Source organism: Buteo buteo, chromosome 6, assembly GCF_964188355.1.
Source record: "Buteo buteo chromosome 6, bButBut1.hap1.1, whole genome shotgun sequence".
Lineage (NCBI taxonomy): Eukaryota > Metazoa > Chordata > Aves > Accipitriformes > Accipitridae > Buteo > Buteo buteo.
The window spans coordinates 25,663,793-25,677,284 of NC_134176.1; the positions used below are offsets into that span (position 1 = coordinate 25,663,793).

Consider the following 13,492-nt stretch of genomic DNA (forward strand, 5'->3'; position numbering starts at 1 on the left):
GATGCTGGGGGCGGGGCTACGAGGGGCGGGGCCACGAGGCGACCGTTTAACGGTCGCCGGGAGGGGCAGTTGGCGGCTGGGCGGGGGGCCGTTAGCAGGCGGTTGTGAGCGGTCTTCGCTGCGGGTTTAGGTGGGTGAGCAGGGCCGGCGTTGGGCGGCTGGAGGGTCTGGGGAGGTGGCCCCGCTGGAGGTGGGGGCAGGTTTCCAAGCAGAGGTAGCTCTGAGAGACAGAGGAGCTGGGGTAAAATTCCCAGGTAAACAGCAGCGAGTCACGGAGAAGGTAACTGGGGTGCTCCTCGTTGGACTTTGGAAGTGGTACAAAGTGGTTATGAAGGATGGACTTTCTCCAGGTGGGAACTGCATGGCTGATCCGGGGTGTGCCACATGTAGTGTGTCCCTCATGAGAGGAGCTCAGCGGGGCTCTTCTGCCTGGAAAGAGGCAAAATGCACCTTTATTTGAGGTCTGGAGATGCACCACAAGTGAAAGGCTGAGAGCTTTGCTCTGGTTTCATGGTCTGGTTCTCCATTTCACCTGTCCTGTAGTACTGTGAAGTGTGCAGCTGTGATAGGAGGTTCTCTAAGCAATGCAGGAGATGTGGAAGCCTGTTCTCCAGTGTGTTCCTGGCACAACGCTTGTGTCCTCATCCATAAGAACCCGGCTATATCCTGCTGTGGACAAGCCTGCTGACTGTGTTTTCTCACCACCCTGTAATATTAATCCATTTTGAAAGCTCTAGTGTAAGAAAAAAGTGTTCTGTAACTTAAGCACCAGGTAAAGAACTGTGCACAATTTAACAGGTCAGCTGTTGAGGAACCTTCTGAAGGGCATCTCTAAATGCTTGCGTTTAGTACTCCAAACAAAGGGCTGTTGTTCAGCATCAGTGAGGGGAATGAGCGAAACACATCCTGGGTCTGGTTGCCATGGGATTTGATGTGTCCTGAGAACTGGGTATAACCTTTACTGAGTCTGGGAGAAGGTTTTTGTGAGAAATGCCACTGTCCTGTAATTCTCTGTGGGCAGATATTTACATAAGATCATTTCTGAGGGCAAAATACTTGAACACAGCATCTCTGTTGAACTCAACATTGCCCAAATTGTTGAAAGGTTGATTTCCTTTCAGGAAAATTAAGCTGAATGCATACCCCTGCTTCTTCCTTCTGCCTTCCAAACAAATCACCAGCACTGCTTCATGCAGCCTACGTGGACTTCTGTAATACTTAAACATATACTTCTTCACTGAATAAGGATTTTGTCTTGAATGGGGGCCTTGAGCAGTGCTGATGTATCACTTCAGTAAGGTTTTTAGTGTTCTTATGGTTGTCTTTGCCTTTTACGTGTGAGCAAGTGCAAACTGGCAGAGGTTGACTCCTTATATCTAAAGAGGTGGCAAAGCCTGTGGCAGGAATTGGTCTATGGCCCCCTGAGTGGACGCATTTTGTAAGAATAGTTTGTACCTTCCCATGTCCTTGGTCCTTTCTTCCCCAGTGGTCCCCAGTTCCTCTACGGACACAGGCCTGGAAGTGTGCCAGTCATGCAATGGCAGCGCACAGGCATATTGTGGGACATCATCTGCATTTTGGTTGAGTGTCAGGTATATTTCCAGTAACAGCACTGGGGAAAGGACAGGACGCAAAGGCTTTAAATGCTTCTTTTAGAGCTGTATTGCCTCCCCTAGCTGAAACTGAGCACAGCTGTCCGTAGAAGCAAGGATCCTGGTTTTGATTTTGAGCTCCAGCACTAATTCATGGCTGATAATTCGCATTGCCTTCTATCCCTCAGCTTTTCCATCTGTAAGAGGGAAATGCTAATAACCCTGACCTGCAGCCAGAGATTCTGTAAAGATTATTTGGCATTTTTGGCACATTAAGAATTATTATTTCCTAAAAATGAAAATAATGTGTTGCAGTAGAAGTGAAATACAATCCTTGTAACTTTAATGCCTTAAAATATATTCTGAAATCTTGGTTGGAGGAAACAGCTGATAATCATCAGTAGGCCTCAGAATAAGGCTTGTCAGGGGATTTTTGCTTCAGTTTCGATTAGTTAATTATTAGGCAGTGTCCCTCCCTTCTGGCCATCACTTTAAATAATTTGGCAGCAGTAGGGGATCAGTATTTTCAGGTAATAACATGGTACTACACTTTGTTTAGGTGGAAAGAGTAAAGCACAGCCATGCTGAGTGAGTCCCTGCAGTGGGGACTGAACATAACTAAGGTGACAACAGAGGACAGAGACTTCGCTGCCTCTTCCACACAGCTAGTGTTTCCTCATCCACAAATGTTGTTACCAGTGGCGCAAGCTGTGTAATGGACATTAAACACTGTCTCTAATTTCTGGCAGCAGATTCTTGTGGCTAGGATGATGAGGGACCAGAAGACCATTCAATTTTTTTTAATAACAATATAAATCTTTCATTTACCTATGCTCTGTAGAAGAAGACTGTGCAGACACTCTGCATGAATCACACCTGAGAATGGTTTAAAGGGGTGAAGTTTTGTTAAGACAGAGTTAAGATTTGCTGGTAGTGAAAGAATAAATAACATTGATAAAGGATTGAAATTAAGTCAGAACTTATTTGAATAAAGAAGTTATTTCATAAGATATAAAATATTTGATAAAAGTATTCAAGTGGTGTAGAGAGCACTTGAAAAAGAAATTCTCTCCTCTGGGTGAATTGGGAGTTTTGTCTCTCTTGGAGGGGATCCAAAATTTGTTTTTGTAAGCATGGATATTGAGTGATAGTGGTGACTTTCTGTTTTTTAATGTCTTTTACATTTTGATTAATATTTTATTTTTTAATTTCTGCCAATCATTTATTATTATTCTGTCATTTTGTTTTTAAAAAAATCTTCAAAAGCACCAGACTGTTCTTTAAGCAATGTCTTTGTGAACTTGCATAGGAGCAATTAAAACACTCACCAGAGATTTCTAGTTCTCGATGGCAATTCTAGGCCACTATTTCCATAGTTTAGTTAGCATACATTTTCTTAGTGTGAACTGGAACCCTTCATTTAAGATCTCAATGGTCTTAAAGTTCTTTTCCAACCTAAGTGATTCTATGATTCTATATAACACTAAATGTTGCTTAGAGCATGAGCAGGGGTTGTGCTGTCTTTATCCGTCTTGGCCTAACTCTTTGTGACCTAAGCTTGTCTATGCCACTAACTTCCTTTTTTGTAACTGTTTTCAGAGTGGGTTCCCTTTTCTGTATTCCTGAAAGAGCTCAATGAAAAGCCTCATGTGACAAATCAGCATCTTTCTGAATCTATTTCCCAGAGTTTATTTAGCTCTGAAGCTATTATCAAAACCCACTGAATTTCCATCAGTGTTTTTTACATATTAATTCTATTTAATTTTGTGTGTGTTTGGAATGCTTCTTTCAAAGGTACCCGTAGTTTGTTTAAACTGATTTTCAGAACTTTGCAATTGAGTCACCCAGTGCCTTTGTATCATGCTGGATAGCTTGCAACTTACTTTGTGAGGGCTCTTCTCCTGAGAGCTGTATTCCTATGTATCACAGATTCCTTTGTACCTGTAGGAAACTTCCTGCAGATTCACATATTTTCAACCAGGCTTGAGTCTACTGGTGGTAGTTATGAGAAGAGGTGAGGAGCTGAAGGGCAGGAAGCGAAGTTTGCAGCTGCCTGACTGTGCTTGGGCCCTACAGTGTCTAGCTGAGTCTCACTGCAGAGAGGAATGTGCTGGGAGGGATGTCATGGTGGAGTCCAGGATGGCCTTGACTTGACAGGTTAGCAGAGCTGCTGTGCTCACTGAAGGGATGGGGACAAAACCTGTATAGTTTTTAGTTGCAAATTCTCTATGCAAAATCATTACATGAGATATGGTGTTAATTTAGATTCACAGTACTTATGTTCTATGAATGTATTTACATGAACCTTGGCTTTTTTTGTGGAATAAGTGGCGGAGCTGAATTTGTTAAGTCTAGGGGAAGAGAACCATGAGAGTGTACAGTCTTTAGATGTATAAAAGGTCCCTGAAAAAAGCCATGTCTTATGCTTCTAGGGTATATAGGACAAGAACTAATACATGTTTGAAATGTAATGAGAAAGATTCAGGTTATACATTAGAAAAAACTTTCCATAAGGACAGTGAAAGACTGGAGGAAATGGCCTCAGCAAAATATGGAGTCGATAGAATTGAAAAGTTTCAAGTATTGTTCATCAGCCATCAGTCAGGAATAATTACAGTTGGACTCGATAATCTTAAGGGTCTTTTCCAAACGAAATAATTCTGTGATTTAATTAGAGTTGATCCTGCCTTTGGGAGGTGGGGAGAGAACCTATATGACCTGTTAAAATCCCTTATGGCCCTTTCTTCTGTGCCTGAAAATCAGTAGCCTAATGTATTGACCACTGAAGGTGGGGTGAGTTTTTGCCAATTTGAAGGGCTCTCTTGATGTTGAAGTAAGGTCAACTTGCTTCCATGAATGACCCTTGCTCATACAAACAGCCTCTTGGATTCCAGTTACTGGACTTAAATGAGTGAAATAGTGTGTATCAGGATGGAACAGCAGAGCAGAGTGGCTTAATGGAAGTTTTCTTTGTAATATCTTTTTTACACATTATGTGAACTATCTTTTTAAAGTGTTCGGCTTGTTTTTTGTTTTTTTTTTAAAGCTGCTTTCAGTTAGTGTTGAAACTCATGTTTTAAGTGGTGTTTTTTGTTTGTGTGGTGTTTCCTTTATCTGTGTTTAGTTTTCTCCAGCTCACAACTGTGCTGCCTTTAGCCTGTTCATACAAATGTCTTTATGTGCAATGAAATCCTCTGCTGTGCAGAAAACCCTGATGAGATAAGTATACTGCTGAGCAGTACGCGTATGCTGCAGTAGATCTTTGCCCAGAGCAGGTATTCTACCTTTGCCCCTAATTCTGCTCTTGCCTTGGCTCTAATCGGGAGTATCTGTGAAGATAACAGCAAAGCTTCTGTTATTTGATTGCAAAGCTGATGTAACCTTTAGTCTGCCTGGAAGATTGACTGGCATAGCAGTGCCAGAATAGACCTATTCTGTGGGCAGCTAAGAATTACTTCATCAGAGACTGATATAATGACTCCACACATTTTCCTATTCAGATGCAGTCTTAATGATTACTTTTCCTGTGAAGGTCAGACCTAAGAGAGAGGACACTTAGATCCAATCAAGTTATCAAATATCTGCAAATATTTGTGAAACGTCTGCATTTATCTTCCTTTATCATTGGCCTGTTGAGCTGTCACGTAACCCAGCACATTGTGGCATGGCATTCTCCGTCCTGTCTGTCACACGGTCAATACACCAGCCATGCATCATCCAACACATGGAGATTCACACACTGGGACTCAAGAAGGCTGAAAGGTTAGGACTTGCTGGAACAAGGAGAGGACTATAGATGGTGATCAGAACTTTACAACTGGACTGTTTTGTTTGGAGTTTCTAATTTGTTCTTAATAATAACTCTGCTTGATGACAGGGGCTTGGAGAGGGCTTGGGTGTGGAGTTTCAGGGTTGGGAAAGGAAGCAAACAGCCTATCATCTTGCATGCTCTGTGCCACCCCAGCTTAGAGGCAGGGTGTGAGACCAAAAGCTAGAGTTTTGGGTTGTGTGCAGAACTGGTATCTGAAGATTTGTTCATCCAAATAGGGAACAGAAAAAGCACCGTGATACCTGGGTGTTAAGTAAAAGAACTGTAAGTAGAAACGCTTTCTGAAGTTCAGCTATCTCCTTCAGAGAAAGACCATAGGCTGATACAGTTTCACATCAAACTTCAGTGAAAGGAAGTTGAACAGCTAACAGGTATAAAGTGTTCTACTTAGCTGGGAAGGAAAAGGGGCTTTGTTTTCTGAAGAGAGTGGAAAACTCCAGTTTTAGGAGTCACAAAAGAGTTAAAAGAACTTTCTTCTATATGAGTGCTAAACAGATATAGTTCAGTTAAAACCTGAAGTTACACTAGCAAAAAAATGGTGGAACATAAATTGAAAATAAGTTCACCTGATTTTAAAGTTAATTATCTTCTCCAGTGAGGTTTTGGATAAAGCTAGAAGGTTCTTTTATCATCAAATTCTTAATTTCCTTTCTGTCCATCTGATATTTTTTCTAGAGGTGGAGAGGAAACAGGCTTCTATCCCATAAAACCTTTTTCCTGTTCTACACTGGTACAGAACAGACACTTCTGAAAGATTTAACTGGAACCAGAATAACGAATACAACAACACGCAGGGTATTTGTTTAGGTTTTTGGAAGAACTGCTTTCAAATCCTGGCAATGCTTTGTGTGAAATAGAAATTTAAACATAGATTTCTTGCATACAAACAGGTATGCTGACCTTGGGCTATAATGTGAGTCTTTTTTTATATGGGTTGGAGTGAGCATTCAATTATACATACAAAAGTCACTACTCCCAAACTAGCCACGTCAGGAACTTACAGGGAGCTTTAGGTTCAATTCCCCGTGCCAAGTCTCATCATGTATGTGATTTGAACTTAAGTCTGTCCTACCATTGACTCTGCAGATAGTCAGTATGTTATGGAATTGACACCTCTCCCTTTTGGTTTGATCAGAAAATCCTCCTTGAACCTGAGTAACCTTTCTTAGCAGAAATTTATTTTTCTTCAAGAAATTTCAATACACTGGCATTTTCCAAGAGCAAAGGTATTTCCTCAAGAAGTTTTTGATTATTTTCTCAGTCAAATTGGTCCTGAACATTTTTTTGTTCGCAGCTTGGTCCTTAGTGTTTCCAGTTTTAACTTTGTCACTTAGTGGTAATAGATTTTTTTTTTTCCTGAAGCCTGGGATAAAGTTATTGCAGCAAAGCAACTTTCAAGTGCTGCATGGCTTTTAGACATCTGTGCTGCCTTACTTCCTCTCTGGTACTGTGTTCTGTCTGTCCTTCTCCAGTTTTCTTGTTTGTAAGCCTGCAGCATCCTTGCAAAACGTGATAGTTCCACTCTTCCCATTCTGCAAAAGGAGAAATGAGACAACTTAAGCATGTGCTTTTAGTGTAGGTGAAAAGACTGTGTGATCACTGACCTCGAGCAGTATGCTCAGTGGAGTGAGCCAGGTAACTGGTTTAGAACCACCTCCACGCAATGACACCTGAATGTACCAGCATTGACTCTGGTTCATACTGGTGCAGCACTGCTGTGTCACATGTGGTTCCTGGGTTGGAACCCGCAGCTCAGAGAGCTCTGCATCATTCTCTGCTGTGAGGTGTAAACTTGTCCTGAATGACTTGTTCAAGATCACACGGGAAGACACTGGCAGAGCAGGGACTTAATGTGAGTTTTCTCCTAAGCAGCAAGCCAACCTTCTTTAATTTGTTTCTAGGCTACATAAATAGTGAGTAAAAATTCTGTGCATCTGGTAAGACTTCTTCAATATTTTTTGGAAAGTGGGTTAATTCCTATAACAAGATAGGTTTGGAGGACTGGAGGGAATTGGTTGGAATGGGATTAATTATGCTAAGGAAATGCTTAGTTTGGTTTTCACTGTTGGAAATGCAAATAAGATTTTGATGCATCAAACTTCCATCTTGCTTTTCTTTATTGAAGTTAGAGTAGGAATGCATCAATTTGCCCTATTTTGTCATAGACTGAAAGGAATTGTTATACATTGAGGAATGTATTAGAAGAATATTAATAAAATGTTTCATTAAAAAATGGGTTTATCTCTAGTAAGGAAATGGTACATTCTTTTTGTCGGTGTTAATCTCCTGGTTCTTGATTCTGTCTCCGCCTCTCCCGTTTACTAATTCATAGTCCTATTGTGCCCAACTTAATAGCAGACAACAATGTGAAGATGGTGGTATTTTTTTGTGCTCTCTGCAGTGTGGAACCATTTTCTTGTTTGCACAATGCATTAGTCTGTAGTGTTCTATGCCATCTTTGAAAGGATGGCAAGTGTGAGGAAACTGGAGTGTTACTGGGTGCAGCTGCACTGTGTTCCTGATGCCAAATCCCACCCTTTGCCTTAGCAGTGATATCAACACTAAATGTAGAGAATGGCCAAAAAACTCCAAATGCAATTTTAAAAATTATGTTCCATTAAAATTCACATGAGAGGGGAGCAATTCTCTCACTGAAAAGTGGAAAAGCTTGTGGAGAGAACAATACTTTTTGAAAAGTATTGTAGTAGTTGGCATCATTTCCTTCTCCAAACTAAGCCTCTACAAACTTTTGAGTTATACATTGCATAAGAAAAGGACCAGAGAGGCTGCACTAGTGTCCTAGTTTGCACTTCGCTTGAGTTCCAGAGTGTTTGTGCACTTCCTGTTTGTTAAAAAATACTGAGTTTTGAAGACCTAAATTTAACCAGGTTGACGCAGAGCCACAGAATTAACTGTTCAAGCTGGAGATGCTCAGACAAGGTGATCTGTGAGTGAGACCTTTATTCTTGGCTTCTTTCTCCAGTGTATTTCCCAGAAATAAAACATATAGGCCTTTAAGAAAAGAAAATGCCCGTTCCAATACGAAAGTGGTCTAGAATAAAGCTCTGCTTTTATTTTACCAACGTCTCGGTCTGTCTTCTCTGCTTTCTTTCTGTATAGGTCTCCTTGCTTAGAAGAAAGCTGGCACATTAGGATGCCAAACAAGGACCAGAAAACAATGCACAGGAAGTATTCTGGAGAGAATCCCAGCCAAATCATGACAAATCCAGCCCTATCCTTAAAGAATTTTACAGTGCAGTTCTTCACTATCACCCTGGTTTGCTGAAACTTGCTAATCTCCTAGTAATGATACTTTTGCATTCACTAATGCATTGCTTTTTTTTTTTTGTAGGTATCATATTGAATGTGCTTGATGCCACACAGCACCATCTATTCATAGAGGAGAGAATTTGTTACTGCAGATTTTGGAGGTAGGGTTGGGTTTACATGGAAGTTAAGGTGTAGTACAAAGAGCTGATTTTTTTTTTAGCTGGCTGTGGACTAAAAAGATGAGTTTTCCAAGGGAATATCATGTAAGGAATATACTGCAGGGCTCAAGACTCACACTCTGGGAGTACAATGGACTCTGCAGAGGCTCAAGAGGTGTTGCCTTCCACCCCAAATTGTTCACTTTGTTAGTGTTTGAATTGGAAATTAGTTGGACAGGTAATAAGTCTGTACTTAGAACTATGGAGATTATATTTTTTCGCCCTCTCCAACTGAAGTGGTGCTGAATCTAAGTCTCAGCTTGACCTGTGAGTATTTGAAAGTTAGATTTTTTTACTTCAGGCTTACAAAGAGGCTGTGTTTGTGAAAGCTTTGTGCCATATTTAATAATTTGTCTATTTCTCCGTACAGTGATTATTTAGTTTTTTTCCCCGGGTAAAAATGTTACGGGGGGTCGTAGGCATGTGAACAAAATGGGAGGAGTGACATCTAGTGGTTAGTAATGAAAATGTGCATAATTAAATTTTTTTCTCCCAGGACAGCGAAAAGTAAAGCAATTCCTAATAAATGGCCTGGGATTCACTTAGAATTTATAAAACTTGAAATTTAGACATGATTTCTGATCAGTGCAACTTCTTCTGTGTGCTGTCAGCCTCTGGTAAGCAGTAACTTTCTTGCTTGATTGATGCCAAGGAGTGAGTTTAATGTCTGATGCCAAGGCCTGGTTACTCTCGACAAGCTCTAATGTCTTTTTTCTATTTTCCATTTCATTGTTTGTTTGTTTTTAGGAATATTTTTGCATGACTATCCATTTCCCACAACCAGAATGACTTTAGAATCATGTGGTTTTATGATTTATTTCTTTTTAGGGTATTGGAGGGAGGTCATCTCATGAATAGCTCAGTTGTAAGGAAAAAATATTTGAAAAGAAACTGAGCTTGGCAAAGATCAACTGTTTTGTTGTGTTGAGAATGTAACTTTATCATTTATTGCTCTCAGTGTTAGAAGAGTTGACAGACACTGTTCACTGTTTACTTCCACTGCGACGGATTCTAGTCCTGGACTGGACTTCCATCATCCAGCCCAGGCCTCTGCTAGCTCAGGCAACCTTGTTGAATGGATTCTAAGAGTACAGAGTGCATTACACCTGTATGATGCCTGATGGAGGAAATGGGTGGTTTTAATAGGTTCTTTTCTGTTGTAATTTCCAAGGACTCATTTTCTAGGCTACTGGACCAGTGTTAACTAATCTTGCTATCAAATACTTATGAACAAATTCCATCTGTCCAGTTCCCATTGAAGCAGGAGCTAGATAAAATCTCTGTCACTCCAGGGCAGTGCTTGGCTTCTTGTGTTACACAACACTATGATTTCAGGTTTAATTTGAAATGCCCAAGAAATGAGCTAGTGTATGGTCATATTTTTTAGATCTCACTAATGAAAAATGTTGTGTCTTCCCACTGGCCTGGCAGGCTTCAGAGAGAATGGAAACAGACATTTCCTCAGACTTGAGAAAGGAGCGGGATCCACTGAAATTAGATCAATCTCTCTTATCTGGCTTCCTGGGAAGTCACAAGCATATTCAGAAATCCCCCTGCCCATTCATTGTAGTATGAAGTTGGGTAAGTTTTTGGGTCAACTTAGATCTATGGAAAATTCTGGGAAAAGAGGTGGCATTTAATACCAGGGAGGAGCAGTAGCTGTGTCAATCTGTCAGGTCTCATGAGTCTTTGATTTGGCCTTGGATACATCCAGATGATTCTGCCCAGCTTTGTTTCCTTTCAGTTCTTCAGGGGTACAGAAATGGAGAGAGGAAGATAAAGGGATGTGTGGCACATGTGCTGTGTGTGTTCGTAACATATCCGTCACAGCTGCAGGGTCTGAAAGAAGGAAGGAAACAGGTGAAATCTCTTGTGCTCACAGGAAGTCAGCATGTGTTTGAATGGTAGCAAATGACAGATTTTTTTCCTTTAAAACTCTGTGCTCTCATACTGTGAGAAAAGGACAGGTTTGTCATTGCTAGCTACCTCCTTTATGAAGCTGTAAGGTGAGCTTGTTTGGATGGATGTTTTGTGGAGAAGTCCATACTACATCAGGGGCAAAGCCCAGTGCCATCACTGAGTTCTTCCAGAGTGGGGAGTGTTATGAACAGGAGCTCTATGTAGGGGAAAACAGCAAAGGAATTTTTCTCAAACTTCAGTGGTTACAGCTACTGGGATATGACAGAAACCATTCTGAATTTAGCTTCCATGCTCTAACAAGTAGAAGAACTTCTTCAAAATGTATGTCTATTGCATTATAACTTCTGCACATATTTTTCAAGTATGGTATGTGATATGACAGCAATTACAGATGAAGCCACACCAGCTTCTTTTCCTGCAGTGGGTCAGGCCTCCTTTCTCCAGCCACAGCTTCATGCATAAAAGTGTAAGAAATGCCTTATTGTGTCAAACCTATGGCCCACCTAGTCTGGTATTTCTGCCCTGGATAGTAACAGCAGACAATACTACATGGGGCTAGGACACAATCCTGACCCTTTCATGTTGTGCATTCCCCTCATTCTTTCCCAGCATCTACAGTCATTGGATTAGGATTGTTAGGAGGTACACTTGTGCCCATTCCCTTACCTGTTTTGGAACTGCTGTCCATAAATTAATCCTGATTGTATATCCTGCTCTTTTTGTCTACCCTGCTGATATTATTGGTCTCCTCAGTCCCATATGACCAGAAATTCACTACTTGCTCTGTTTGTAAAGGAAAGTTATTGCTTTTGTCTGTTTTAAACCTATCTTGCACATAGTTTGAGTGAGTGCCCATAACTGTAATATTGCAAGTTTAGGTGAATAACAGTCATGCTCTCACTTTCTCCATCACCTTCATGATGTAATTCTCAGTTGTATCCCACTCAGCCTGCATGTCTCCAAATTAAAGAGAGAAATCTCTGCTCGTAATGCAGCTGCTCCATCCCTTAAATGCCTGTTGTACAATTCATGTGCTTGCAGGAAACACAAATGCTTAAGTGTCGATACAAATCAGTCTCTCACTAGCTGCATTTCCCAGCTGTCTGTCACAAGGCAGAGTTGGCTGCCCAGTTAAAGCAGCCAGAGTGATCACAGCATAACTATTTTTTTAAGCACCTTCTATTTGACCTTTTTAAAGCTGTAGCAAGCAGATTCCAAGAACACTTGTGGGTTGAATTGCAGCAGCTTTCTGTCTTTGTGGATGGAGACTGGCCAATTCACAGCCATCCCTATGGATGTCTAGCTTTTACTTGGCCTGAAACCAGCTGTTACAAAGTGCCAGATCCTCACTATTTGCATGTGGAGTTTCTGGTCATTTGGGTTACAGTGCTGGCCAGTCATCCGTTTGTACTTTTTGTGGTGATTCTTGCCTGTCTCAATACTGAATCTGCAGAGTCATTTTTTACCTCTCGGTAGTTAGTACCCTTGCTGTATGTGACATGATATCCATGGTGAGAATGCAGCCAGCTGCAGGGCAGTTACAGGTAGCAGCCACACATGAAAGCACTTGCACTGGTTTTGGACAGGACACTGATGTCCTCCATCTTAAGAAGTGGATCTTTGGAGTAAGTTGATGCTGCAGTCAACATCTATCAGCTCACTGGTCTCTAAAAAGGGTGGAGGTTACCTTCAGGTGGTGTGGTTATGATAAAACTGGTTCTTACATGTTACTTTTCTTGACTTCTGGCAGCTTATTACAGATTAAGTTGTCTTGGTTTATTGAAAATAATCCAGATGTTATTTTTAATCATAAATTGATGAGTTATTACTTTCATAGATGACTGAGTAGCTCTTTTTGGGACCCATGTTGAGCACAGACCCTTTTCTCAGTTTTAAGTCCTGTAACTGATTTGACTAGATAGTGAAAGGAAGGCTGAAATGTTTAATTTTATTATATTGGTAAGAATTAAAGGGTGTAAAAAAAGATACCTAAGACTAACACTTGGTCTAACTAAACATGTATGACTATATAGTCTGGTAAGCAGAAGACTGCAAACAGAAAATCTGCTATATTTTGTTGTCTTTTAGAAAAATAAAGATTTAAAAAATGGAATGAAGCCAAGTGTTGCTTTCAGATATTAACAAAAATCATTGAATGTGTCCACCTACTCTCATCTTATTGCTGATTTTGCCATACTCATGTGGGAATAGTGTGACCTACAACAGTACTGTGCTGCAGTGACCCTCATTGTGTAAGGCATGGGGCACATTTTCTCTTGCAGGTTCTATACACACAGTGCTATGAAACCTGCAGCACCTTTTCTGGATACATTCTTTATTGGAGTGTAGTCCTGTCTCTTAGTAAGAATGATACTGCCCAGAGTCAATCTTTCACATCTCTAGCTGCTGCATTTTCAGTGCCAAGAATGTAACCTTGTCCATCCTTTGCACCAGATGGTGTCCTGGAAACTTCATAGGTCAAAATAAGCAATGACTACATACCAGAATAAACTCACAGACAACTAGTGAAGAGCAAACACATACATGGTTTGTTCACCCCTGATGTCTCATCTCTTGTTCTCAAAATCCTTTCTACAGACAATTTTAGGAACTAAAATTGTCACCATAAACTGTGGACTCAGCAGAGATACTGTTTTTATAGT

General features: G+C 40.8%; 1 long non-coding RNA gene across 1 annotated transcript in view; it reads left to right on the top strand.

Annotated features, from left to right (window-relative positions):
• Positions 1-49: 49 nt before the first annotated feature.
• Positions 50-13,492, top strand: part of LOC142032049 (uncharacterized) — a 61,327-nt gene continuing 47,884 nt past the window's right edge. The window contains exons 1-2 of the long non-coding RNA XR_012650721.1: positions 50-130; positions 8,774-8,852. This is a non-coding gene — a long non-coding RNA (uncharacterized LOC142032049). The remainder of the gene's footprint in view (positions 131-8,773; positions 8,853-13,492) is intronic.